This window comes from Dipodomys ordii, unplaced genomic scaffold (assembly GCF_000151885.1).
Source record: "Dipodomys ordii isolate 6190 unplaced genomic scaffold, Dord_2.0 Scaffold26, whole genome shotgun sequence".
NCBI classification, from domain to species: Eukaryota; Metazoa; Chordata; class Mammalia; order Rodentia; family Heteromyidae; genus Dipodomys; species Dipodomys ordii.
Window position 1 is genome coordinate 1,516,557 of NW_012267242.1, and position 27,373 is coordinate 1,543,929.

Here is a 27,373-nt window from a genome sequence, read left to right on the forward strand (position 1 = left end):
GACTGTGATCCTTCAAAACCCAGATCTGGTCATTGCAAGAACACATCTTCACCACCATCACCATCACAGCTGAGATCCTCTGGGCCTTGCAGTGCTGGGAATAGGAGAAATAGCCTTGGCCCCACTGTCCTTCCCAGCTGACATCTCCAATGGTCAGAATTAGCCTTCCCTGCCACTGTGAGTCTCGCCTATGTATACATTGTTCACTCCCTGAGACGCTCTTCCTTCCCACCCTTTTCCCCACGTGAATTCTTGCTCCTCCAGCTCAGCTCTCGGTTCAAGGGTCACTTCCTCAGGAAATCTCCCCTAACCCCTCAAGGCTAGGTCAAGTCACTGCAGCACAAGTCCTCTGGACTCATTGCCTAGCTCTTATGTAGTACTTAACAAAGATGCAAATTTTACATTAAACTAAGAATTTGGTTAAAGCTTTTGCTCACCATTGTATACTGTGCCAGCCAGTGATTCATTCATCTGTTGAATGAATGAATGAATATGGGTAAATTACCTTGGTCAACCTTGTGCATTTACTGCTCAAAGCCTTCCCATACTCTGGTCCTCTATCCACAGAAGAACATGAGAATCAAACCTATTTCCCCTTTACAGTATAGAAAATACCATGCCACAGTCTCTTTCTTCACATAAACCGTGTCCCATTGCAATAATTGTCTTATAGAAGGTACAATTACTTGGACAAAACTGAGACCTACCCTTGGAATCTGCCATGATTACATTCTGGATTCTCATACTGATTTCAGAGTAGTACTTTTTTAGCTACATCATGATCCTATGAAGTCTGCAAGGCAGATTCCATATATAATGTATTGAAGCTTGCTTCAATACCCCATAACTTGTTTGAGTATGGTGCTAAGGACATGAAAATATATTTATTTTTCCCTTCATACCACATTTACAGAGACCTGGCACAGTAAAGAGAGCTCAAGACTTCATATGCACTAACTAGTACAAACTCTATAGCTCACAAGTTTTAAAGTTTCTGGTTCTATGAATCTCTTAGTAATTTGTAATTACTATAAGCACTAAGCTTAGGGAGGTGGCCTACTTGTGAGTGACACCACATTAACAGGTCACTACAAGGTCTGATTCTCTAGTGATGTGTTCCCAAATTGAGTCCTATTCACATAATTCAGTAGGGTGAATTAGATCATTGTTCCGCCAACACTTTTCTCCATTTCTTCCTTTCAGTTTCTTTAATAACCTAGATGTCTTCCAAAGGACTTGGTGAAAATACTATCTTCTCAAGTTTGGTCCAGTACTTCTCATTCCTTGATTGGTACACAGGTCATCTGAAGAGCTTTTTAAGATGCAGATTCTCATTCAGTCTGTCTACGGTGGGACCTGTGATTGTTTATTTCTACCAACTTCCAAGGCAAGATTGGAGTCCCTAGTCCCCAGGCCACACTTTGCATATCCAGACAATATAAACGACTTCCTTCTGTTTGTGTGCCAGTGCTGGGACTTTAAACTCAGGGCCTGAGCACTGTCCCTATGCTCGTTTTTGTCAAAGCTAGTGCTCTACCACTTGAGTCACAGCTCCACTTCTAGCTTTTTGGTGGTTAATTGAAAGTAAGAGTCTCATGAACTTTCTTGCCCGGGATGGCTTCTAATCATGATGGTCAGATCTCATCCTCTGAGTAAAATTACAGGCATCAGCCACCAGCATTTGGTGGTAAACTTAAACTTTAAGAAGGAAGATGATACCAAATTTGAAATTTTTATATTGACTTATGTGTTACATTAGCGTCAAGGTCAGAACTGTCTCTTAATCTCGAGACATTGCTCAGTCTCCAAAGTGCCATTGCTTTTGAAATGGCCATAATCAAAACAAAGACAGAGGCGTTTTTAGGCATATACATGAAGTTGCCACCAAATCTTAGGTATAATTTTTTTTGGGGGGGGGTCAGTCATGGGGCCTGAACTCTGAGCCTGGGCCCTGTCTCTCAGCTCAAGGCTAGTGCTCTGCCACTTCCGGCTTTTTTCTTTTTGCTTATGTGGTGCTGAGGAATCAAACCCAAGGCCTCATGCATGCAAGGCAAGCACTCTACCACTAAGCCACCTTCCCAGCCCAGGTGTAATTCTTAAATAGAGAAGTGTTGGAGATACAAGATGGAGGCAGAAAACAGAGTGTGCAATAAGCATCCTGAATGTGCAGTAAGCATCCTGAATGTGCAGTAAGCATGCTGAGTGCAATCTAGGAAGATGGCCAGCTATGTCTTAACAATTAGATTCTAATGGAAGAGGGAGTCTGCTTCCACATATTCAGATAAAAAGAAGGGTGAAAGCTGGACACGGGTATAATCCTAGCTACTTAGGAGGCTGAGATCTGAGGATCACAATTCAAAGCCAGCCTGGGCAGAAAAATCTATGAGACTCTTTTCTCCAATAAACTACTCTGAAAAAAGCCAGAGGTGGTGGTATGGCTCACATGATAGAGCACTAGCCTTGAGCACAAAGAGACTCAGGGACAGCTCCCAGGCCCTGAGGTTAAGTCCCAGGACTGGCAAAAAATAGAAAAAGAAAGAGAGAGAGGAAGGAAGGAAGGGAGTGTGAGAGAAAGAAAAGAGGAAGAGTGAACCAGTAAGTATTTCTGTTTCTGAGGTCCGTGAGTAGATCATTCACAATTATGTGAGCATTTCCTAATAAGACTGTCATTCCCCTTCTCTGTTCACAATGCTTTCTGGTTAACAGTCCTATATTCCAATACTCACGCTGCTTTTTGCTTTTACTTAAAAGCAGCCAGTGGCGCCCCATTACCCCATCGTAGGGCACAGCATCTTATCCAGACATTTGAAAATATTCTAGGCAGAGAATGTGGCTTGTGGTAGAGTGCTAGCCTTCGGCACAGAGGCTCAGGGAGAGTGTCCAGGCCCTGAGTTCAAGTCCCAGAACTGGCCAAGAAAAAAGGAAGGAAGGAAGAAAGAGAAAGAAAGAAGGAAAGAAAGAAAGAGTTCTAGATCTTAACTAATCTATCCAAACTTATTTCTCACAATTCCTGATTCCAGTTCTCCACTCAGATTCTCCTGACAGCTCCAAGTTCCCTAATAGCTCTATGCCTCCCTTTTTTCAATGAGGTTTTTAAAATAAAAGCCTTATTTGATCTGTTTGGGTTTGTGTATGTGAATTAGATGAGTTAGTATATATGAAATGCTTAGGACAATGTCTAGCCCATGGAAAGCACCTGAAACAAGTTGAATAGTGCCCCCACTTCCCCCAAGAACAGCTATATCCAATAACAAATACCCTTTCTCACGATTAGGTTAGAGAAGACCACGTGAAGATTTAAGCAGAGATGACAATGCTGCAGCCACAAGCCAAAGAGTGCTAGCAGCTACCACATGTTGGAAGAGGTAAGGAATGGATTCTTGCATCTGGAGGAACACAACTCTGCCTGCTGCTTGATGTTAGAACTGTCTGGCCTTCAGAATTGTGAGACAATAAAGTTCTGTTGTTTTTAATCTTTTTGGCACTATCCCTCATCTGCCATTCCTTAACTTACCCAACAGAATAAAAAGCTTGACCCTGTTCTGGGCCTGTTATATAATTCTCTTCTCCACACTTTCTGTTTCCCTCCTTGTTTCCTGTGGGCTTACTCCCTTGAGCATTTCTTTCATAGTAATTTCTTTTATGATAATTTGTTACAGCAGTCAGAAACTAATCCAGGGCCCATTAAGTTTTAACTATTATCATCAACAGCCAAATATCAACCAAGGCACCAGTGGCTCATGCCTGCTAGCCTAGCTACACAGGAGGTGGAGATTGAGAAGACAGAGGTTGGAGCCCATCCCAGACAAAAGTTGTCTAACAGAAAAAGCTGGGCATGGTGGGGCACATCAGCAGCAGGAAGTATAAATAGAAAAGCTGTGGTCCAAGCCAGCTCAGGCAGGGGCACCATAAAAGCTGGAATTTGAACTCAGGGCTTCCTGCTTGCTGAGTCAATACTCTTCCATTCTGACCAGCTTTGTTAGTTATTCCATATTTTCCCCAGACCCTGGTCTGTTTGTCTTTGCCCGTGGTAGCAGTTCTTGGTGTCAACTATCCTCCCCAACTGCCACTCATCCTGCCAGTCCCAGTATATCTGAATATATACTACAGATGAACAGGTGGCCCCTTCTGCCAGATAGACTTTAATGGAATAGACTATAGGCTTGCATCTGGACAGTCTTTCCTTGATCATATAGAGATGTTCATTTTCCTGTAATTTGCTCACTTCTGAGCCTGTTTTTCTTGTAATCATTGTGTTAATTGGTCAGGTGCTAACTGCAGGAAGCCAATTCATCCATAGCTTCTCCCATGGATAACCATTGTGCTCAAGATTAGTGCCATTCTCCCCAACCACTGTTGAAGACCTCAACACTTGACCACCACTTGTTAGTATGAGGTCTGATTCAAACATGCAGATGGTACCAGATGCTATTTATGTGTTTTTTAAAATGCATGATGGCCCAAAAGCTATATGCATTCAGTAGAATTTGAATTTTGATACTTTCCCACAATGCCTTGCAGTAACACTCAGCTGCCAATAAGCTATGCAGTCAAGAACATAAACAACCAGCACTCTAGAGTGTACTGTGTTGATGTGTTAAATGCATTTTGTGCTATTTTCAATTTATGAGGAGTTTAAAGGGTATGTGGGATATAGCCCCATCATGTTCTCAAACTTAGAAAAAGTTACAAGGAACACCATATGCCTTTTACCCAGATATGCCCATTGTTAGATTTTACTTCATTTACTTTCATTCTTGTTCTCTTTCTCTCTTTTGAATCATATTGTGGGGAGTTACATGCATCATGAGTCTATGACTCTTAAATGCCTTTGTATACATTGCTGAGAAATAAGAATGTGCTGGGCGCTGGTGGCTCACGCCTGTAATCCTAGCTACTCAGGAGGCTGAGATCTGAAGATCGCGGTTCAAAGCCAGCCGGGGCAGGAGAGACCGTGAGACTCCTATCTCCAATAAACCACCAGAAAACCGGAAGTGGCGCTGTAGCTCAAGTGGTAGAGCGCTCGCCTTGAGCTGAAGAGCTGAGGGACAACGCCCAAGCCCAGAGTTCAAGCCTCACGACCAACAAAAAAAAAAAAAGAAATAAGAATGTTTTCTTATATAACTTAAGTACATATATTTTAACTTTACAAAAGTTATTTTAGCATAATCCATATTGCAGTGTTGTCCTTTGGTTTAAAATGTCTTCATAGGGCCAGGTGCCAGAGGCTCACACCTGTAATCCTAGCTTCTCAGGAGGCTGAGATCTGAGGATCGCGATTCAAAGCCAGCCCAGGCAGGAAAGTCCGTGAGACTCTTATCTCCAATTAACCACCAGAAAACCAGAAGTGACACTGTAGCTCAAGTGGTAGAGTGCTAGTCTTGAGCTGAAATGCTCAGGGACAACACCCAGGCCCAAGCCCTATGACCAACTAAATAAATAATGATGATGATGATGATAATAATAATGTCTCCATAGTGTTGTCCACTCCCCCACCTCCTGTGCAGCACCAATTCTAGATAAGGATACAACTTATGCCTTTCACCTCCTTTAATTTAGAACATTCCCACAGCCTTTCTTTGTGTTTTTTGGTGTTGACATTTTTTTTAAGTATACAGTTTCTGCTGGGTGACAGTGGCTCATGCCTATAATCCTATAATGCCTATAATCTCAGGAGGCTGAGATCTGAGGATCATGGTTCAAAACCAGCCCGGTCAGTAAAGTTCATGAGACTCTTTATCTCCAATTAACTACTCAGAAGACTGGAAGTGGCGCTGTGACTCAAGTGGTAGAGTGCTAGCCTTGAGCTGAAGAGCTGAGGGACAGCGCCCAGGCCCAGAGTTCAAGTCTCATGACCAACCAAGAAAAGAAAAAAGAATACAGTTTCCCTTGTCTTTCTTGTCTTTTTTTTTTAAGTAGGCTGTTCCTATTTTGCATTTGTCTGATGTTTTATTCTGCACTCTAGGCTAATATTGAAAAATCAACATTGTGTTCTTCTAGGGCTATCACAGATAGAGGAGCACAATGTCCATCTGTCCCTTCTTAGTAATGTATGTTTTTTATAATCCCTTCAAGACCTTGCCCTATTTTTCTATTGTATAATTAATTTCCTTTTGAACTCAAACATATAGTTCAAATGGAAATACCTTTGGGGAGCTGCTTTTAAAACCTTGCAAATATATTGTTCAACAACATTTACCCTATGATTTGACATCCCATAATAGATTGGCATCCCACCTGATCCACCTTTACTATAATGTTTATTAAAATATTTTTCTTGCACCACATTTCCTTCCAGTCCTTCCTTCCTTCCTTCCTTCCTTCCTTCCTTCCTTCCTTCCTTCCTTCCTTCCTTCCCAGTCAATTTCAGTATTCTGTCTTCCCATCTCCCTACTTATTTTCCTATTATCAGTAAATTTTCATAAATTCCCGTTTCTTTGTGGCTCACAGTTCATTCCTGTTCTTAATTTTGAGGCTGAATTTATCCTAGGTTTGGCCAGTGGGATCCCCTTTGAGTCAGCTCTGATGTAAAATAGCTATTTAAGGAATGTTTCTGGGTTTTAACTGAATGATAAAATACAAGATGTTCGCAGTTCTTCTGTGTACCCTAGAATAACAGAAGAGCCATGTGGTGTAGTAGTTAAAGGTTTGGGATTCAGACAAATCTGTTCAACTCTGGTTTTTCTGTGTCCTTGCAGTGTTTCTTAGGGAGTTGATTTACCCTCTCTGTGCTTCAATTTCCTCATGAAAGAATGATGATATTAGAATCTACTTCACTTAGTTGTCATAAGGACTAAATGAGATAATGTCCAGGAACTGTTAAGTGAAGTAGCCAGAACACAGTACTTAATAAATATGAACTGGTGCCATATTGTATTTCCAAGTATACAGTCTGTTTTGTTTCAATTATTATTAATACTTCTTACTGTTAGTAGCCACCATCCAAAAGTCACCCAGATTCTTCAGCCTACCCATTTACATTACAGTTCAATTAACTGAATTATTCAATACTGTGGGTTTCGAGGGACTAAGAGATAGTGTAGCATGGATGCTTTATTGTTGAGAACCAGTGGTTTGAGGTCCTGGGGTGGGGGGGTTTGATGGTTGCAGTCAATTAGGAAGAGTGGAAGAGCCAGGCAGGATGCTCACCTTCCACCACACGCTCCATATGCCATGTCCTCTCTCCATTGAGATCAAGGGCACTATTCATTAGGTTTCTTTTCCCCATCAAGGGGTATTATTCAGAGCATCAGTGGGAAAGTATCTCATTTTCTGCATGACTCATCCTCATTCCAAGATTAACATGCTCTACTTTCATTCGTTGCCTCCCACTCAGTTTCACATCCCTCCAAAGTCTCTGTGCCCCATCTGCCTTCCACGCCCACCAGGTTCTCTCTCCCCCAGCTGTACTTTTACCTCCTTGCCCCAGACTGCCCCACCATCCTCAGATTCCACTGACTACTTTTGGTGCACTTTAGTTTATGGAAAGCATGTTCCTGAAATACCACTGTGATCTATGTTGAAAATAGCCTGAAGAAATACACTTAGGTTGCAATCACAGATGTACAAGGACAAGTGTTTGTCCATATGCTTCGAACCTTCCAGTAAGAGCCATGCATTGTAGCAAAAAGCATGCAATTCTAGACAGACATATTTCATTTCCACCTCCTCCTCCAAAAAAAGGCATCAATGATTCTTCTGATCTACTGAGATGTTGGACAAAATAGAACTTGGAATAAATGTGCCATTGGCTGAGGCTTTGGGCGATATTTTTATTGTGCCAAGACATTTAGTTTGATGCTGTTTTTTTCAAACATGCTCTGACCTGTATAATTGGCTATTACTCACATGGAAATACTAATAAAATACTAAAATCTTTTCAGATGGGGTGATGATGTCTGCAAGGTGGAGGAAGGTGGGTGAGGGGTGAGGATACTGGTAGATGGAGTCAGGTTGGTTATGAGATGATAAAGGGAAAAGCTGAGTAATGAGTACATGATGAATGTGATACAGATGCTTTCAAATGCTAATTTCAATTTTCCTGATTCTCCTATGACTCCCTCTGTTTCTTTTTTTTTTTCCTTTTTTTTTTGGGGGGGGTGCTGTCTATGAGCTCAAGGCTAGCGCTCTACCACTTGAGCCACAGCGCCACGTCCGGTTTTCTGATGATTAATTGGAAATAAGAGTTTCAAGGACTTTCTTGCCCAGGCTAGCTTTGAACCTCAGTCCTCAGATCTCAGCCTCCTAAGTAGCTAGGATTACAGTCATGAATCACCGGCACCCAGCTCTTTGTTTCTTTTTGATGATATGCATTTATACTGCTCTCTGCAATCTACCCTTTCTTGGAAGCCAGTTCAGGCTATGGACTTTTAGGCTTTTAGTAAACTCTTAATGACTACTGTCATCCAGCACTTGCAGAATACTGTTGTATTTAATGTCTTCTCCACTATTTAGAACCTGACATCTATTTGCTTGCACTCACCTCTGGTTGCTGCCTGTAAGTATCCCTCCGCTAACATGGATTTTTTTTTTCAACTCCTGGGATTAACCCCAAGACCTTGTACATGCTGGGCAAGCACTCTACCACGGAGCTACATCTTCAGCCCTTTTGAAATTTTATTTTGTTTCTCACCAGGTTGCCTAGAAGGGCCTCAAGCTTGTGATCCTTTCATCTGGGATTGCAAAGTGTATGCTGCCATGACCTGGGTTACTAGTCTGGACACTTTTTTTGGGGGGGCGGAGGGGGTCCGGTCGTGGGGCCTGAACTCTGGGCCTGGCCGCTGTCCCTCAGCTCTTCAGCTCAAGGCTAGCGCTCTACCACTTGAGCCACAATGCCACTTCCAGCTTTTTTTCTTTTTGCTTATGTGGTGCTGAGGAATCGAACCCAGGGCCTCAGACATACAAGGCAAGTGCTCTACCACTGAGCCACTTTCCCAGCTAGTCTGGACACTGTTATGGGCAGAGATTCAACCTATTACTTTGTAGTTCTCTTCAGGTCTACCATAGATTAAATAAATGATTTCTAAATGTTGGTCATTGTTGTTGGTAAATTGGAAGATATGAGTAAAGTGACCTGTTAGCTAGATGTCAGTGGCTCTTGCCTGCGATCCTAGCTATTCAGGAGACTGAGGTCTGAGGATTGTGGAGAAGGAAAGGCCATAAGACTCTTTATCTCCAGTTAACCACCAAAAAGCCAGAAGAACTTCTCTGGCTTAAGTGGTAGAGTACCAGTCTTGAACAAAAAAGCTACAGGATCCAGGTGCTGGTGGTTTATGCCTGTAATCCCAGCTACTCAGGAGGCTGAACTGAGGATTATGGTTCAAAGACAGCCTGGACAGGAAAGTTCATAAGACTCTTATCATCAGTTAGTCACCAAAAAACTGCAAGTTCAGGTGTAGCTTAAGCCGTGGAGCACTAGCTCTAAGCAAAAATACTCAAAGGTTCAAGCCCCAGGACCAGCCTATATACAAAAAAGCTAAGGGACATCTTCTAAGCCCTGTAGATTTGTCAGACTTTTGTAGCTGTAGTTGTTATTCTTGGAGCTCTTTTGCAGAGAGTTTGAAGTACCTTATTTTACCTTGAGGGAGAACTGGCTTAAGAGGAATTCTCCCAATTAAAGCATTTCATAGTATGTAGCAATTCAGGAGCAACTGAATGATGCAAATGCTAGTGGATAGTTTACTCCTCAAGGAGCTTAACAAAATAAAATCCTTTATATGGGAATAATCTCAGAATCTTGTATCTGTTCTCTCCAAACATCTAATTGAAGGAGAGAGAAATATCAAGAAGAAAATATCAGTTGTTAGTTTTCAAAAGTTTGCCCCAGGAGCCATGTAAGAACCATCTCATTTTAGGCTTGTCCATGCTGGTTTAATGCAAGGTGAGAACCAGATTCAAAAGAGATCTCATTTAGCTGTGGTTTCCTTGTTTCCTCACACTTGATGCTCTTTCGAAATGCTTAGAACTGGTGTTGTGTGAGACCAGAGCTAACAGCCATTGTGAAGTTGAAGAGTTTCATCTCGCATTTGGGAGCACCATGAAACCATCCAGCTCTAAGTCCTCCTGGAAAGAGGACAGCAGCAGTCTTCCTCTAGATGAGAGTTCATTGAAATAATAACTACCAGAATCAGAAGAACTTCCATCAGCCTGCCCTGAAATCCTTCACACGCTGAGTTTACTGTGGCTGCAGATTCTTTTCCTCAATGCCTTCTTGTCTGAGTTCTATTGATGTGCCTCTTAGCCTTCACTGGAGAGGGCCAGTCAAAGGAAAGCAACTGTCTAGCATTCAGGCAGAGCATGACAGAGTCAAGTGTACGGAAGAGTCTGCTCTGTTCCCTGCAGCCCTCCAGAGCCTCTCTTGGAAGGTAGTTCAAGACTTTTCTGGAGCTGCTGCCCACTCCCACTAAATACACTGTCTTATAGAAAGAGCAAGCAGCAGACAATAGGACTAACCATCAGGTGAAAGTGTCGGAAGTGAGGATTTAAGAAAAGCTTAGAGGCCTTATGAAGCCTTTGCACCCAGACAATCATTAGCCTTGGTTGGTTTGATTGTTCACCTACAGGGAAGCCAGTGAACCAAATGAACTCTGGCAGTCCCTTCTAGCTTCAGATTCCTTTGATTCTAGAACCCCATCAGGTTTCCCTTCTGTTCTGGTTGTACTCTGGACTCCCATGTGAGTGACCTTGGCCAGGCTCTAATCACTCAGTCTCTAGATTTCCTGCCTGTAATGGGTGACAAGACTTTGTTTCCAGGAAGTTGTAAGACAGGCAGTAGCCAGCACACTGCTAAATAAGGTGGCACTTTTGAGATGGTTGATAATGGTATGTGGCTTTGCTAATAAAGATAAGCCCAGTTCAAAGAAGTGGAAAGAAGTTTTCCAGGGTGTCCAGAGGCTTTTTTTCTGCAGAAGTAACACTTTGTTGTGTTCTTTGGTGTCCTATGAATATAAGGACTAATTGTACCACTTGTAGACCCAACCCCCAACATCCTGAAATATAACTGCAGCTTCATTAAACGTAAGCACAATGCTGGGTGTATACTATCTGTCAGCAAACACTTTTTTTTCTTTTCTTTTTTGCCAATCCAGGGGCTTGAACTCAGGGTTTAGGCATTGTACCTGAGCTTTTTGGCTCAAATAGCACTCGACCACTTGAGCTACAACTGCTTTTCTGGGTTTTTGGTGGTTAGTAGGAGATAAGAATCTCACAGACTTTTTCCACCCCAACAGGCTTTGAGCCATAATCCTCAGGTCTCAGTCTCCTGAGTAACTACTAGGATTATAAGTGTGAGCCACTAGTGCCCAGAAATAAATGTTTACTTTTTAATGCCATTATGGGATATATCTTTTGCATTCAATGAGACTATCAGGTTTGATGGCTTTGAAGAAAGCTTCTTAAGGACAGCAGCAGAGCCCGCCCCATAGGAAGTGAGTGTATGAATGGGGAGTTCTTTTCAACAAAGGCTTTGGGCTGACTGACTTGAGAGTCAGGTTTTGTAAACAGACCACCAAACCACAAACCACAGGACAGTAAGATTGTGTATGTAAGCTGGATACCAGTGGCTTACACCTGTAATCCTAGCTACTCAAAAGGCTGAGATTTGAGGATCATAGTTCAAAGCCAGCCTGGGCAGGAAAATCCAGGAGACTCCTGTCTCCAGTTAACCACCAGAAAAACCAGATGTGGCTCAAAGTAGTAGAGCCTTGAGTGAACTGCTTAGGGACAGTGCCCAGGCCCTGAGTTCAAGCCCCACAGCTAACCAAAAAGCAAAACAAATATATACATGTAGAAAAACCTAGGAGACAGAGATCCTACATGGTTTATCCATGGTATATGGCATTGCCTTCAAAAATGAAGACTGGTCATGTCAGCAGCTCTTACTCAATGGCAGGTTTCCTTGGTGGTGGTATAAATCTCTGAGCTGGACTCCCAAGTATAGCCTGCAAAGAACCCATCTACCCAGTTCTTCAAGGTAGACGTTTGAGCCATTGAGGTGAATTAGGCAGATGGGGTCTTTGCATGCGTACTTGCACAGTAGAAAGAACACTGGATCTGAATCAGGAAGCCTGGGTTGTATATATGCATCTGCTTTACCCGGTGGTTATTCAGATGCCTGTTCCCCACTTGGACCTACTGAATTCACTTCCAGAGGTAGGTGAACCTAGCCGAAAATCTTCAGAAGAGTCTGCTGATCACACCAAAAAAGGAAGTAATGACTTAAAAGGTGGCTGGATTCCATTCTGTTCAGTGAGATTTGTCTGGGAAGGAGCTTCATAAGGTGTAAAATCTATCACCTACCCCAGCTCTTTCTCAAGTGTGGTCTACAGCTTGTTTCTCAACATGAGGGTTTGCCAGCATTTGGTTTTGAAAGTTTGTACTGTAAGATGCTAATGCCAGTGTTCTCAAGCCTTGAATACATTAATAAATAATTAAGATAATTCTATAATCACCAGACATGACCTCACGAGTTACCCTTATTCTAATGGAATCTGCTGAAGATGCTTGTTTTCGCCTTACTGGTGATGTGATCTACAACCTCAAAAATTCTCCAAGAGAAACTTTTGCTAGAGCTATCTGGCTGAGCTAGGCATGTTGAGTAGAGTTACACCCATAGCACTTTTCTCATTCTGGGAGATTTCTCCCAAAGGTCTCCAAACATCAATAAGTTGACAATGGCTATGAAATTAAGGCAGCATTTGGGCAGGGAACCAAAAAAGGCCCAAACCCTGTCCTTCAGCTAGCGTTCTCTCTACAAGAGCACCTGAAAGGAAACCATGCTAAAACAACGCTGGCTAGGAGCTGGACAAGGTTGTGCATGCCTGTAACCCCAACCAACAGTCATGATACTACTACAAAGACAACTTCTAAAAACTAAATGACAGCCCTAGTATTTGATAAACAATGTGTGACTTTGTTCACTGTCCCACTGTTAGGGATATCTTCAACTTTGATTTGTGTACTACAAATCACTTCTCAGGTATTCCAGGTATCAAGACCAAGTAAGGCAACTTCCTATGCATCAGGTAAGCCATGAAACCAGTGCACAGGGGGGAGTCGCAGAATCTGCTCTATGGAAAATCACCAGATGATCCTGGGCACCAGAAGCCCCCTGATTGTTGTGCAGGGCAGTTTGCACTCAGATGAGTCACTCAGTGCCCATCATGGGGAAATGCATCTGGAATTTCCACCCTGGAAGAAAAGTCCTAGAGAACTCCCCAGCCCCGTGTTTAGAGCTGTTTCCACTTTTCTGGCAGATGAAGAAACCTGTACTCACCCACTTCCTCTAATAACTACTTCAACAGAGTATCAAGCCTCGCCATCTGCCTATCTAACCAGAAACTTGCTTGTTTCATTTGAAATGCATTTCCTCCTAGTTCTTCCTCTGAAATGAAACTAGCAAAGCCTTGCAAAACTAGAACTACTTGTCCAAAGCCAGCCAGGGGCCTGGTGCTGTTCATGGGGCGGGGAAGAGATTCCAATTATCTTGTTTATCCACTTAGGCACACTGAGGCTCAGCTACCTAAGGGACTTCCATTTAATTTGTTTGTCTCTTTTGATAATTGGATAAGCTAAGTGAAATGAAGTGTTTCTGATGGAAGTGCCTGGAAAGATGTCACTGTGTGTTCATCTGCTTGGCATCTTCCAGCCAGAGGGAAACAGGCCTGTCTGCGCCTTGACCCTGCGCCCCCATGCCCTGGGTGAGACCACCACTTGGTTTCTTTTAAAAGCTCACAAAAATCCTCTAGCTTTCTGTCTGCTCCTGGTTCTTACCAGGGTAGTCTATCCAGCATGGTTTTCAAGTAAGACACTCAATCATCCCTGCTTTCATTCAACATGCAGAGCACCCACTATGAACAAGCCATCTAGAATTTGAAGGGAAATAAGTCAGCCCTTGACATGAAAGAGTTGGAAACTATGATTTGAAGATGAACAATGGAGGCTATAACACAAATCAGGGATGGGTTTGGGTTTTATAGGGACTACAGTTCATACAGTCGAAGGGCTTAAGAGTAAACTGGGTGTTGGTAATTCACTTCAATAATACTAGCAACGTGGGATGCTGAGAAAAGGAACAATGCAGTTTGAGATTAGTCCAGACAGAAAAGTTCATGAGATCCCATTCAATCCATGGCTGGGTTCAGCAGTATGCACCTATCCTTTCAAGTTATGTGGAAAGCTGAGATTTGGAGGATCGAAGTACCAGGCCAGCCCATACAGAAAAGTTCATGAGACTTATCTCCACAGAGGGAAGCTGGACAAAGGGCTGAGCCTGTGCTTGCAGCAACAGTGGGAAGCCTAAAGTGCAGCTCACATGGACGCTCACTGGGCTGAGAAGGGAGACTCTTCCCGAAAACCAGGATCAGAGGCATGGTTCAGCTGTACAGCCTTCACTGCTGAAGGCGCTTCAAAGCTCAGCTCCTTTGTGTCTCAGAAAATCCTCTGCTAGGGCAAGTAAGGCAACTTCTCTCCACTCAGGGTTCCCATCTGCAAAATGAGAATACTGAAAAGATGATAAAACACACTCCTACTGGTGTGAGGAAGGCTGCAAAGATGAAAATTCAAAGCCTTCAGCCTGGACTGTGATTAATGTCACAATAAATGTCACCTATTACTGGGAATGTCCTTATCATGTTGATCATTCGCCAGGAAGACTGCCCATTCACAAAACCTAGCTTCCTGAACTGCACTGAAGAAAAAAAAAGTGATGTCCAAGTTCACACTTGTTGCTGATCTTGCTTGTGTGTATGGTGTTGGCGAGGTGTGATGGTGAGGTTCAGTCTCATTTCCCCATTGCCCTTTGTGACTGCACAAAGGGACGAGTCTGTATCAAACATCTCCTTATCCCCACTGCTGACTCATTCTGAGTTCAGAAAGTGCTTCTCTTCAAAATACTGTATTCATATCCAGTTACGCAATGAGGCTGGACTTATCTTGTTTTGCTTTCCTTGAGAAGAGTAAATACAAACTGGTCACTATTTTCCCCAACATATAAGGAATGAAATTGGTGGTAATAAAACAAGGAAAGCCTTTGGAAACTATGAAATTACATCCTTTGTGTTTCATAGCGTATTCCTGATTTGGATGTCATGCTTTCCCTGTAAAGTAGGCAAATATATATATATGCTCTTATATTACCATTTTACACATTTTCAATAGGTATTTTCACATTTTTGGTCTTTTTTCAAAGTCAAAAAACAAAAGAGGAGAAGGGAGTGGAAGGAAGAGGGGAGGAGAGGAGAAGGATAGAGAGGAAAGAAGAAGAAAAAAATCTAACTACTATGTATTGCATAGCCATCCTGGATATTAGCCAAGAGTCTGGTTCCTGCCCCTGTCTCCTTGAGAGCAGAGGATTGAAAAATTGGAGAACAAATTGATAAACAAGTCATTAGAGAAGACCATAACAGCTTCCTCCCTTTGGAATTTTCTTTGTGAAATTTGAGTGGATGTTGAAGCCTGAGCTATCCATCTGAAACAAAATAACAATTATGCTTCAGGAAACTAGGATGAGTGGTAACTCATGCTAGAAGCAATTGGAAGGAGGCAAAGATTTAAATTTTCCCCCTAATTTCCAATAGCTACCTCTGGCCATTCCAAATATCCATACAAATAACAAAAACAGCATCCGTGCTGTGTAAACATGACTTCAAACCCAAACTCCAGACTCCCTTCCTAACAGATTATAGGCTCATAAGCCCCTCCTGCTAGCAAAGCAGTCTGGAATGTTCTGGTAATAGAAGTTAATTAAATTCTATGGGGGTTAATTAGAAAAACTTACTTGCTTCATCTTTGGAATGGAAATCCATTGTGAAGATGTTTTAGTCCAGTTCCTGCCTTACTACATACTTTGACCCTAATGTAAATTCCCATGATTTAAAATCTTGGAGCATCTCACAACCATGAAGCAGGAAAGTGGGTTTACTTGTTTACTATTTCTTCCACCCTACTGTGAGTTCAATAAATATTTGTTGAAGTGAATTAAGAAAAGCCACAAAGGGGAAAGAAAGTGCTGGAAGCTATAGTAGAATAAGAATTAAAATTAGTGCCAAGTCTTAGAAGTCTTACAGCACAACACAATGGCTATGAAGCAGAGGAAGCATTTAATCTGTGTTTGCTAACAATTAACAGGGAGGTAGGCTAGGTTGGAACAAAGACCATGCTGAACCAATTTGCCTTTGCCTTGTCTCTGATATGAAGCCTAAGTTACTCCAACACAATTTACAATTATCTCTGGGTGCCATTGGTGAGACTCTGAGATTTCCAAGTGTTTCTTGTTATTTTGGTTTATTTGAAGTCATTGTTCATTATTCGTTTAGGTATCTTTGCAGTCAAGTACCCTTCAAAGATGTCTTAGGTACTTAAAAAAAGATTATGCATAGAAGATAGAAGGAGTGGTGAATTTAATTCAGTATCAGACCTCTGTCTCCCTCCCTCCTTCCCCTCGCACCTTACACACCAGTGAAGTTCTCTGAATCAAATTCAGAGGTCTTGCATATGCTAGGCATGCACGCCTTGTCAAGTATTTCTTCAGCATCTTCAATGCCCCAAGCTCTGAGGTCATTCCTGAGCACCACAAACATTCCAGTAGGGAGACAACCATGGGACTCCCATGGCTTTTTTCTTCCCTAAGAGTCCTCAAATCTTCCTTTAACACATCCTCTAAGCAATGGTTCAGCTTGAATACTCCCTGGAAACTTACCGCTATTGCAGACAAACTCCAAATTGATGTAGCACTCTCTGTCTCTCTCTCCTGTCTCTCTCTCTCCCTCTCCCCCCTTTTTCCTTCCACTACTCCATCTGAGATACACACACACATACACTGCTACTTCCCTTTATCTTCCTCCTCTTCTTTTTTCAGGGGATAGGGTCACTATTTAATCAGACAGCTTGGAACTCACAGTCCTCCTGACCCACCATCTGAGTGCTAGGATCGCAAGTATATGCCACCACAGTGACCCTGATATAGCTCATCTTTAAAATCAGTTGCTTCTCCTGACTTCCTAACTTTAGCAATTGTTGCTTAAAGTATATACAAAAAGTCAGGGGAGGCCTTGCAGATCCCACAAACAGAAAGTGTATCTAGAAAGCTAAAGGCCTTCCAGGCTGTTTCCCAGAAGCCAGGTCTGCATCTGCTTACTTCCTTCTCAACCTGCCCCTGCCCTTCAGTCCATGTGGAACACGGTCTTAGGCAGGTTACCAACTGTGCCCACCACAGCTCCAGCCCCCCAGAGAGAGGCAGACATCACTGTCTCAGTGTTCACCCCTGGGCAGGGGTTGGATGTTAACAAAGTAACCACCACAATCACCATGATGGGACGGAGGAAAGGGCTAAACTTTTCCTGAGAGTCCACTGTCAGACATGGGAGAAGTCCTACCAAACTATAGAGACCCAGTAAAGACAAGAGAGTCCTTTCCTGGCTATTAAATGGACAGCTCTCAGAGAAAGTTTAGGATATTGGCAGGAGCCTCTAGCCTTTTATCCAGGTCCAAAACCCTGGAATCATTTTGGAGTCCACCCTCTCTCATCATCTACCCACTTGTCTAATATCTGATAAAAACACTGATTTCTATGACCTTTCAAAGTACCCTTCCTTTCCTATCTTCCTCTGGTCCTCTACTTTGGTCTCCATTGCCTCCTTCCAAGGTTTCTGATAATCTCACTGGTTTGCCAGCCTTCCTCCTACTTCTAATCATTGTGTGGTCAGACTTCCTAAAACACCACCTGGAAAAACACTCCCAAACCAAAAAACCTCCAGTGTCCCCTGGCTGCCCACAGAACAAAGTCCAAACTCTGTGACTAGCTATTCAAGACTGTCTTCACTGTAATTAGCACTGCTAATTATGTGCTCCTTATCTGTGGCCTCTGTGGCCTCACCTAAGGAGAGTTCTCCAGCCATGTGTTATGGGTGTGATTTCATCCACCCCCAGCCGCAGAAGTGTGGCTCCAATGGCTTATGCCTACCCAGGCAACTCTATCACCATGGCCCTAGTAACAGGCTCAGAAAAAGACATAGAGGTAGGCCCAAAGCCAACCAGCACGTTCTCTAGAACATAGTCATTGGCTCTGGGGATGATGGTATGTGAGCCAGATGACCCACCAGAGTCAACTTGGGCCTCCTGATAATCAGGCTCAGGGCACAGAAGCTCTTCCTCCACCTGGACACAAATTGAGATGTTTTGAGTCCCAACAGACTGCTTTCAACCACCATGGTTCTCTGGAATTTCTGGCAGCGAGGCAATTTGCCTTAAAATAACTCTCTGAAACCCAAGTAGCTGAAAGCTGATTTCTGAATCAAATCTATATTAAACGCACATTCATTGTGTAATGATCTGCAAGTGAGAAAATCCATAGACACATGGTTAAAGGTGACAAAGGAGTTTTATTGATTTGTCTGCAAACCTGTCCTGGATTATCTCAGAACTAGAAGCATCTACAACCATCAAGGGGGCAAGTGTTTTTTTGTTTGTTTTTCTTTTTCATCCTTCCTACAGGCCTCTCCGCTCTCCACAGGCCTCTCTGCTCTCCACAGGCCTTTCTTTTTTTTGGGGGGGGGGTCCGGTTGTGGGGCCTGAACTCTGGGCCTGGGCACTGTCCCTCAGCTCTTCAGCTCAAGGCTAGCACTTGAGCCATAGCACCACTTCCGGCTTTTTTCTTTTTGCTTATGTGGTGCTGAGGAATTGAACCCAGAGCCTCATGCATTGCAAGGCAAGCGCTCTACCACTGAGCCACCTTCCCAGCCTTTCTACCTCTCAGTGGGTCACTCTTATCTCCGCTGGCCTCTTGGCCCTGTGCAGGCCTTTCCTCTTGCCCCGTGTCCCCTTCCCTCTTTCTCCTCCTGAGAATCCCCAGCCTCTCTATATCCAATGGCCTGCCTCCCCAAGCTGCCCCACGCCCCTTTGATGCCGGGGCCTCCACCAGCAGGGGCATGGCATGAGTGTCAGCACTGGGCGGGACTTGCCGCCCCCCGCTGGTTCTCACTATGTACCAAATGAATCTTCTTTAAATCATGTTTTGGCAAACTTATCATCTGGCCAATTGGCTACAAGCCTGGGAGGAAGAGTCAGGAAGAAGCCTCCTTCAGGAGAATAATGGAAATAGATGAATGTAAGTGGTTGTGAACTCTGGGTTGCCCTTGACAGAAGCCTGTCACTTTTTCCAAATGTGAGTCAGTCTGCCCTTTTACAGTGACCTAGGTTGGGTTGGGATACCTGTAACAGAAAGTGTCCTGACTCATGCAGCCTTGTATTTCTCTGCTTTCCTATTTTGAGCATCTATCTGACTTTTGGCTCCCACCAAACCAGGGCACTTGTGTTTGCCTAGATACATGTCATGTTTTGCCATGGGGAACTGTTCTCTTGCCTTTTCCTTCTGAAGTAAGGTGGCTGAGCCTAAATTTCTTGCAGCCATCCTGGTGTCTAGGCAGGAGATGTGGGGGGGCATTCCACCCAGGGGAAATGCTTAGAGGTGAGAGGTCATTCATTGAAATGCAGATGTGATCCTGTTTTCAGGGTGGAGGAGGGTGATGCCCCCTACCCACCCCCCCTCAGGTGATCGGCATACCTGGATCCCTGGAGACAGGTACAGGCACTTGTCTGATAGGTTACTGAGCCTCTCAGTCCAGTGCCTGGGACTAGGAGTGTCCTACGACCCTGCCCCCCTGCCCAGACCCTATTGAAGCCTGGAACAGCCATAGGCACTGAGATGCCACGTGGATCTCCATGATCACGTCCTGTGTCCTGTCTCCTGGCTCACCTCCAGTCATCAGGACGACGGCCCAGTTCAGCTCTCCATCCGAGCTGAATTGGTTTGTTGGTATTGTTTTTTGTTTTCTTTCCTTTCTGGCCTGTTTCCTAGCTGTGTTATGTGTATTTGGGGGCTGCAAACCTTTGTAACAATGCATGGGCCTGCAGACTGCTAGTGTTGTAATCAAGATTCCAATATTCCATCTTCCAAAGGGTGGCTTTGCTGATAATGTACCTTATAACACTTCAGCTCTTTTGGCTGGCCTATGTCCACTGGCCTGAACAGGAGCTCTTCCCTCCTAGTAAAGCCTCCTTAGGCTGTCACAATCCTGTTTGTCCCTTCCTGCCTTATAGTCTAGATTCTCTGCTTACCAGGATCAAGACTCACTTAAGTCCTTCAGGAAATGAGGAAGCTCATGACTGCTCCTTCCTAGCTTTCATCAGAGCCCCTCACTCCCCCATCCCATTTTCTCTTGTCTCTATAGATGTCTGATCTGGCCCCATCTCTGCAGACAGGTGTTCACTTAGTTTTAGTTATTGTTCCTTTGCAATGTCTCTAATAACTTCATGCCTACCTCAGGATGTCCTTTCAACTTCTGCCTCAATTTCTTGTCTCATTCTCTACCTGGGTCCAGCCCAGGTTAGCTAGAGACCACCTGATTGGAACAACTATTCTTTACACTAAACTATGGTCCACCCAGTGCTGGGTCAGTGTTTGCCCCTGGTCCAGACACCTGTGGAGAGGTGGGGGTGGAGTCAAGTCCCCTTCAAGCTTCCCCTTCCATGTGACAGAGGGACTGAGTAAGCCTGGGAACCTGGAAATGAACCATGCCAAGATCATTTGGCCTCTCAGGACACTGTCTCACCCACTTAGCAATGAATCAGACATTTACTGTGTGCTGTAATGTGGAGCTATTTAAAATGTTATATATGATCTAAGTCCCCATGTGTTTGTTTCTTATCTCTTCAACTAGATGATAAATCTCCCTCACAGTAGAGATGATGGCAGTAAATATCAGCATAAAAATGACAATAAGTAAGTTATCAAACATTTCTATGTAACAGATACAGTTCTACCTACTTTACCAAAAATTCCCCATGCCAGAAGTTGAGGCTATAGTATATATCCAGCCAGAGGGTGGTGATTTGAACCCAGCCAATTTGATTTCCAGAATCAAAGAACATGTTCTCAGCACGTTGTTCCTTCTCTAAGGGGTGCTAACTATGTGGATACCAGACTGAAAGGAAAACTACCCTCTGCTGTGCTAATTCTCAACTGGCCAATTTGTTCTATGAATGCCTACTTTTTTGGCCAATGGCCTCTTTTTCACAGTCAGCAAATGAATGCCAGGGAAACAACACAACACAAGACAATCCATTTTCAAACTGGTGCTTCCCTCTTGGCTAGAAGCCAATTCATCAGCCAGATGCCCTGCCTCCCTCCTATGTTTTTCTGGCATGACTGCAGAAATCTCTAACTTGCAAGAAGCCTTCTGGAGGCATGAGCAATTGCTAGACAGCGTGCAGGCTGCCGTGCCAGCCAATAGATCATTTCATTGGCTTCCATCTTGCCTACAGGCCAAGTTCAGTGGCCAGGGGAGGAGCATCTAAACCTAAGGTTCCCCTTAGATGATGTCAGGCATCCTGGAGCTAAGTGAATGGCTATTCCCAGCCCAGCAATTAAGCCTTTAACCCTGCCTCCTCCCGCCGCCCTTGGGAGACTCTCAGCTAGGCTCAGCAGTCCAGTCCCCTCCTCCTAGTTTTCTGCCAAGCTGATGCTCCCAGACAAACTCCTTCGGAGACAGGAGCACTTTACAGATGGACAGGTGGGAACAGGTAGCATATTTAGGGCCACAAAGCTCTGGATGGTTGGGCGTTCAGCTTACCTCCTCCAGCAAGGCCCCTTCCATCCCTAAGATTTCTTCTCTCTTCCCATCCCCCACCCCACAGACCAAGGTTTCTGTGTATTACCCCAATGTATTCCCCTCCCCCACTCCTGCACAAAATTTCCTGTGCCCGTGGGAGCCTTCTGAATCCTGACTTAAGCTTGAGGACCTGGAGGCAAAGGAAAGAGCTATGAGCCAGCAAGTGGGGATAAAGGGAAGCAGACACACAACACAGCTGACTGTGCCTAATGGTGGAAGGTATGTCTCAGACCTGGAAAAGCCACGCCACGGATCCAGTGTCCTGTGAAGCAGTGCCCCCCCCATCTCCCCTCAGCAAGATGAGATGTGTTAACCTGCAAGAAACCCTTTTTAATGAAAAAGAGGCAGAGACCTCCCAACTCTTCCCTTCACTCCTCTGATCAACTCACCTGTCTACTGAGTCCCCAGCAGCTGTCTGCCCCAGAGCGGATCATCGGGTTTTGAACAGATGTATAGTAATAACTCAGAAGACCAGATCTGAAAGGGACCTAACTCATCTCTTTATTGAGATTAAGTGATTACATAAATTTCACAGAAATGTGGGATAGTGATACTTACTAAAGTCACAAACACATTTTAACCTTCGCAAGGCCAATTGTCATTATCATGGTCTATAAAGCTTATGAACTCTACAAACTTTGACAATATGACCATTTCTTCCAAATCAGGTGATAGGTACATTTCTTCCCTTTTGCTTAGTGTCAGCCGTTCCCTCTTTCCCTCTCATTCCCTCCCTCCCATCGCTGTCCTTGAGTTGCGTAGCTCACTTTCATCAATGTCCAGTGCAGTTGATGGACCCCTCTGCTATATTTCCCCCCATTTCCCTGATTCTGTGCTCTCCCAGCTTCCCTCCGATGTGCACATGTATATAACATATGTGGGGTCAAGAACATGGAGTCCTCTAAAAACAATAGGACACATTAAGAAGAGGTCCTATCTTTCTTGAATCCTGTTTACTTTGTCATATCTCATTTTGAATTTAACATCCGCATATCAGGGAGACCATGTGCTGTTTGTCTCTCTGATCTTGGCTTATTTCTCTCAACATGATTTGTTCTAGTTCAGTCCATTTCCCTGTGACTACCATTATTTTGGTCTTTCTAATGGCTGTGTAATATTCCATTGTATATAGGAGCCACAAATTTTTGATCCACTCATCTGTAGTGGGGCATTTGGGTTGTCTCCATATCGTGGCTATTGTGAACAGTGCAGCAATGAACATGGAGGTGCATGTGTCCTTGTATCCTAGTTCAACACTTTTTTGTAAGTATTGAGGAAAGCAGGACTATGTTAATAAAGGTCACACAACTACTGAGCACTAATGCTGAGATGAGAAAACTGTGTTCTTTATTCTTCTTTAGGTTGCCTCTTATCCATCCACCCTATACCCTATACAAAAAGCCCCATGGAGAATACAAGCCAAGTCACCAAAGCCCTGATCAAGAACTTGCATCAGTTATCTCTCTGAACCTGCCCAGGGGAACCTCAACTTGTCTCGTCAGAGATTCTGCTCCATCTGAGCACCATCCTTCACTACAGAGAATGATGCTCCCAAAGCAGTGGTTTCATGAGAGACTGGGATCAGAGAGGCATCCACAGCCTTCTGCTAAGCACAGTGCTGATACTTTCTCTGCCTTTGGCCAAGCCTGGCCCTACCCTGGAGCGAGCAGAGGCCCAGGGCCTGCAGATCCTCTTCCTGAGCAAACCCAGCCACACTGGTTGATATTGATGCTATCACCCATGCTCCTTTGTTGCCACCAGGCCTTGGGACATCTTCAGAGGTTTGCTCTACATCCTTCTGAACATAATGACCTAACATAGAACAGCTGGGTGGGACCCTACCAGAGCCCTCTGGGAACATCACGGAAAGACCACCTGCCTCCCAGCCCCAAATTAACATGTCACCATTTTAAAGTCTCAACAAATCTAGCAGTGACAGAATGGAGGGCCCAGGACTTTCTGGGAGCTGTTTGATACCCGACAGTGTTACTTCTCAGTCTCTGTGAGGAAAGTGTTGGTGAAATAGGGGTGAGGCTGGAGGGTAGCACGTATTCAAACTGCCTGAGCTAAAGTCAGGTTGAGTGGCCCCAGGAAAAGGCTATTACTAGGCCCCTGTAGCCTTCAGCTTCCTGGATTGAGCTGGGTGAGGATGAATCAGCAGGCGGAAAGCTAATGGTGGACCTGGGCAAAAGGGGAAGTGGAAGTCATGAGAGGGCACTTTTGAGCAAACTCTGGTGGGGCGTGGACTCACCCTCCTTTGAACATGTGGTCTGTTTAGCGGGTTGTTAACCATGTGGTGAGACCCAGTCCTGAAACCATTACTTAAAGCTGCAGACATATCCAGTAAGTCCTCCCTCCCACTTCTCCTCCCCCACTGTCCCTTCATTGACTAAGCTGGCCACCAGAGAAGAAGACCGTGCCACTGGGATGCAGAGGGCTCCCAGCCCAGACTGTGTGCACGCCCTTCTGTGCACGCACCCACCCTGTCTGCTGACTCCCGTGGCATGAGCTCCTACTATAGATTAACATACTGTGTTGAACCCCAGGCCCTGACAGCTGGTTTTACATATATTACCTCGCCCTTGCAATCACCTCGTGAGTCAAGTATGTTGATATCTTGCCTTCAGAATGGAAGATCTTCAAACTAAGAGAGATGAAAGGTGTTTGCCCAAAGGAACTGCATCTACTATCACTTATCAAGTATCTCATTGTGCAAGCGGCTTGTGCACAATTTCTTTAAGATCATCAAATATGTGGAGCTGACATCAGCACATATACGAAGATTAGAACAATACAAAAAATTAGCATCCCCTGCATAATGAAGACTTGAAAATTAAGGAAGTGTTCCATATTTTTAAAAGGTAGTCAATGATGTTCGTTTTACAGATGAGGAAACCAAAGCTCAGTAGGGCGAAGGCAGCTCAGAAAGTGGCAGCACTATGACACGATTCTGGGTCTTCCTGACTGTCAAACCTAGGCTTTCTCCAGGTTACAGGGGGGCAGGGACTCCAGCCAGCTCTCTGCCTAGGAGTCTGCCTGGGTCCACTGCTTCCTCAGAAAAGACCTGCCTTCTGTGCTTCAGTGAAAAGTCTGTCAGTCCAGGGTACCTGGTGTCAGTACCATCAGATCAGACTGGCCTTGGGGATGGACATTTCCTTATCAAAAAGGACACCTGCCTAGGGAGGTGATACATCTTCCTGAGCCTATTTCTCTAACCATCATGTCCAAAATGATGACCCAGCCCAGCTTTCCACTGCTTTATTCTTCTCATAGCCCATATCTATGAATTCATTATATATATATGTGTGTGTATTGTATTATTATATAATGCATATATAATATATATTTGCCTGTTCTTTTCTATATAGAGAATATCTCTCTATAGAGAATATATAGAATATATCTATAGAAGTATGTAGAATATGTAAATATATTCTCTCTACATTTGTTATATATACTATACATATTATATAAGATATATAAATACAGAGAATATACATTATATATATTCTATATACTATACATATATATGTATATGTATATATATATATATATATATATTTGCCTGTTATTTTCTATTTCCCTGTTTTGATGTCTGTAAGAATGTGAGCTCTACAAGGACAGGGACTCTGCCCTTTGTTCAGTGACACTCCCAAAGACTAAAACAATAAGAAGTCCCTGGTACAGTCCTGTCACTTGAATGAGGGAATGCTCTGAGGAGTCATTTAATCACTTATCAACATCTCTAGAATCAGAATCCAGAGTCTTCTAGATGGAGAGTCTTCTGAGCTCTGCTCTTTGAAAGACAAGGTAGAGACTGGTATTTATGATGGGCCCCTAATTGAGAGCCATTAAATACTTTGCAGAAGATGGAGGAAACATGGTCCCCATCCCATCCCAAGAGAATTCACATTCTTGAGTTGTAGAGACTTTGTTGTTGTTGTTGTTGGTTTTGTTTTGTGCTGAGTCTTGAACTCAGGGCCTGATGCTGTCCTTTACCTTTTTCACTCAAGGCTGACACTGTGCCATTTGAGCATTTGAGCAATACCACTTCAGGATTTTTCACAGTTAATGAAGGTAAGAGTCTCATGGACCTTCCCGTCTAGGCTAGCTTCAAACTACAATCCTCAGATCTCAGCTCCTAGCTAGGATTACAAGTGTGAGCCACCAGTGCCCGGCTCTCATTCTTGAGTTTTTTGACAGAAATAGAAATGGAGCAGGTCTGAAGTCAGCTATGGAAAGCAGAGAAAGTTTCTGGAAATGACCCTCCCCTCCCCCAATTACGAACGAACCATGGAGCCTAAGCTACTCAGTCTCATTTTGTTCATCCTTGCCAAAGCAGCTAAGTTGCACATGTAGGCAGACAGGACAAGTGTTGTTCTATTCCCAGGTTCCACGGATAACAAGGCACTTGGCATGCTCAGATGAAATGGGCTCTCCTTGCCGAGGGCTGGACTGCCAGTGGCACCAAGCTCTCTGGAACGGGAAGCTAGACTCTCTGAACTCATGATTGCCACTGTTGTGGAGATTAAAGACTTCCTGTTGGGGAGAGCAGTCCTCCTGCGCCAAACGGCACCGAAGGCTGGCCAGCCGCCATCTTGTCAAGGCTGCTCTTGGCAGCCAGAACTGAAGTGACTCTGGCTCCCTCCTCCACTAACCCTCTTGAGGCAAAGTCAAGGTGTCCAGGCCAAAAACAGTTCCTTCTCAGAGCGCAGTTATTCAGCTTGAGCATTTTCTTGGCCTCTTCAGACCCAATCTGGCCCTTCTTAGGTGAGAGCAGCTGCCTTGGCACATCCAGTGGAAGAAAGAGGTGGAAGGACCTAATTCACTAGCTGTGACTTTCTGATGTGCGTTAGCAAGGTGGAGGGAAGAGTCAGAGGAGACCAGCCGGGGAGTCTGAGGAGTGAGGAAAAGCCACAGCTCCCCGAGTTGGCCATGTTCTACCAGAAGTCCGAACCAGTCACACTCTAGTCAGGAATCCTGGCCTGGTGATTATGAAAAGTACCTGCAGTTCTTGGTAGAAAAACAATTCAGGCACCATCCTGGGAATTCTGGTTGACACATTTGAGATAGGTCCTAAAGATCTGAATTTTTAGGAGGTCCCCAGACCATCCTAACCCTGTACACCTCTGTGTGCCCCTGACTGGGAACAGCTAGAATGGAGCAGTGAGGGAAGAATCAGAAAAGGGGACTCTGGTCTCAGCTCTGCCAAGTGGTTGTGAGGAGTCTCTTCACTTCTTTGGGCCACGGTTTCCTCACTGGTAAAATAGCTTGAATAAAAAATGAATAAAGGGGCTGGGAAGGTGGCTCGGTGGTAGAGTGCTGGGTTCGATTCCTCAGCACCACATGAGCAGAAAAAGCTGGAAGTGGTGCTGTGGCACTAGCCTTGAGCTGAAGAGCTGAGGGACAGCGCCCAGGCCCAGAGTTCAGGCCCCAGGACTGACCAAAAAAAAAGAATGAAAAAGCCTGAATAAGTTGTTCCATTCTTGAAATGTGGCTCCAGGGAGTGTATCGCTCTGCTACTTACAGGTAGCAACCACAGCCAGGGGCCTGAGCAACACCCTGGCCTCCAGGCCAGCCCCAGCTGGGAGGAGGATCCCTCTGGGAGCTCTGATAATAACTGTGACTACTGGCTTTGTTCACTCAGAGCCAGGCTGAGCTAACATTTGCTCTGTGGCAGCCCTTTCTGTCTTCGCAATAACTCTCCC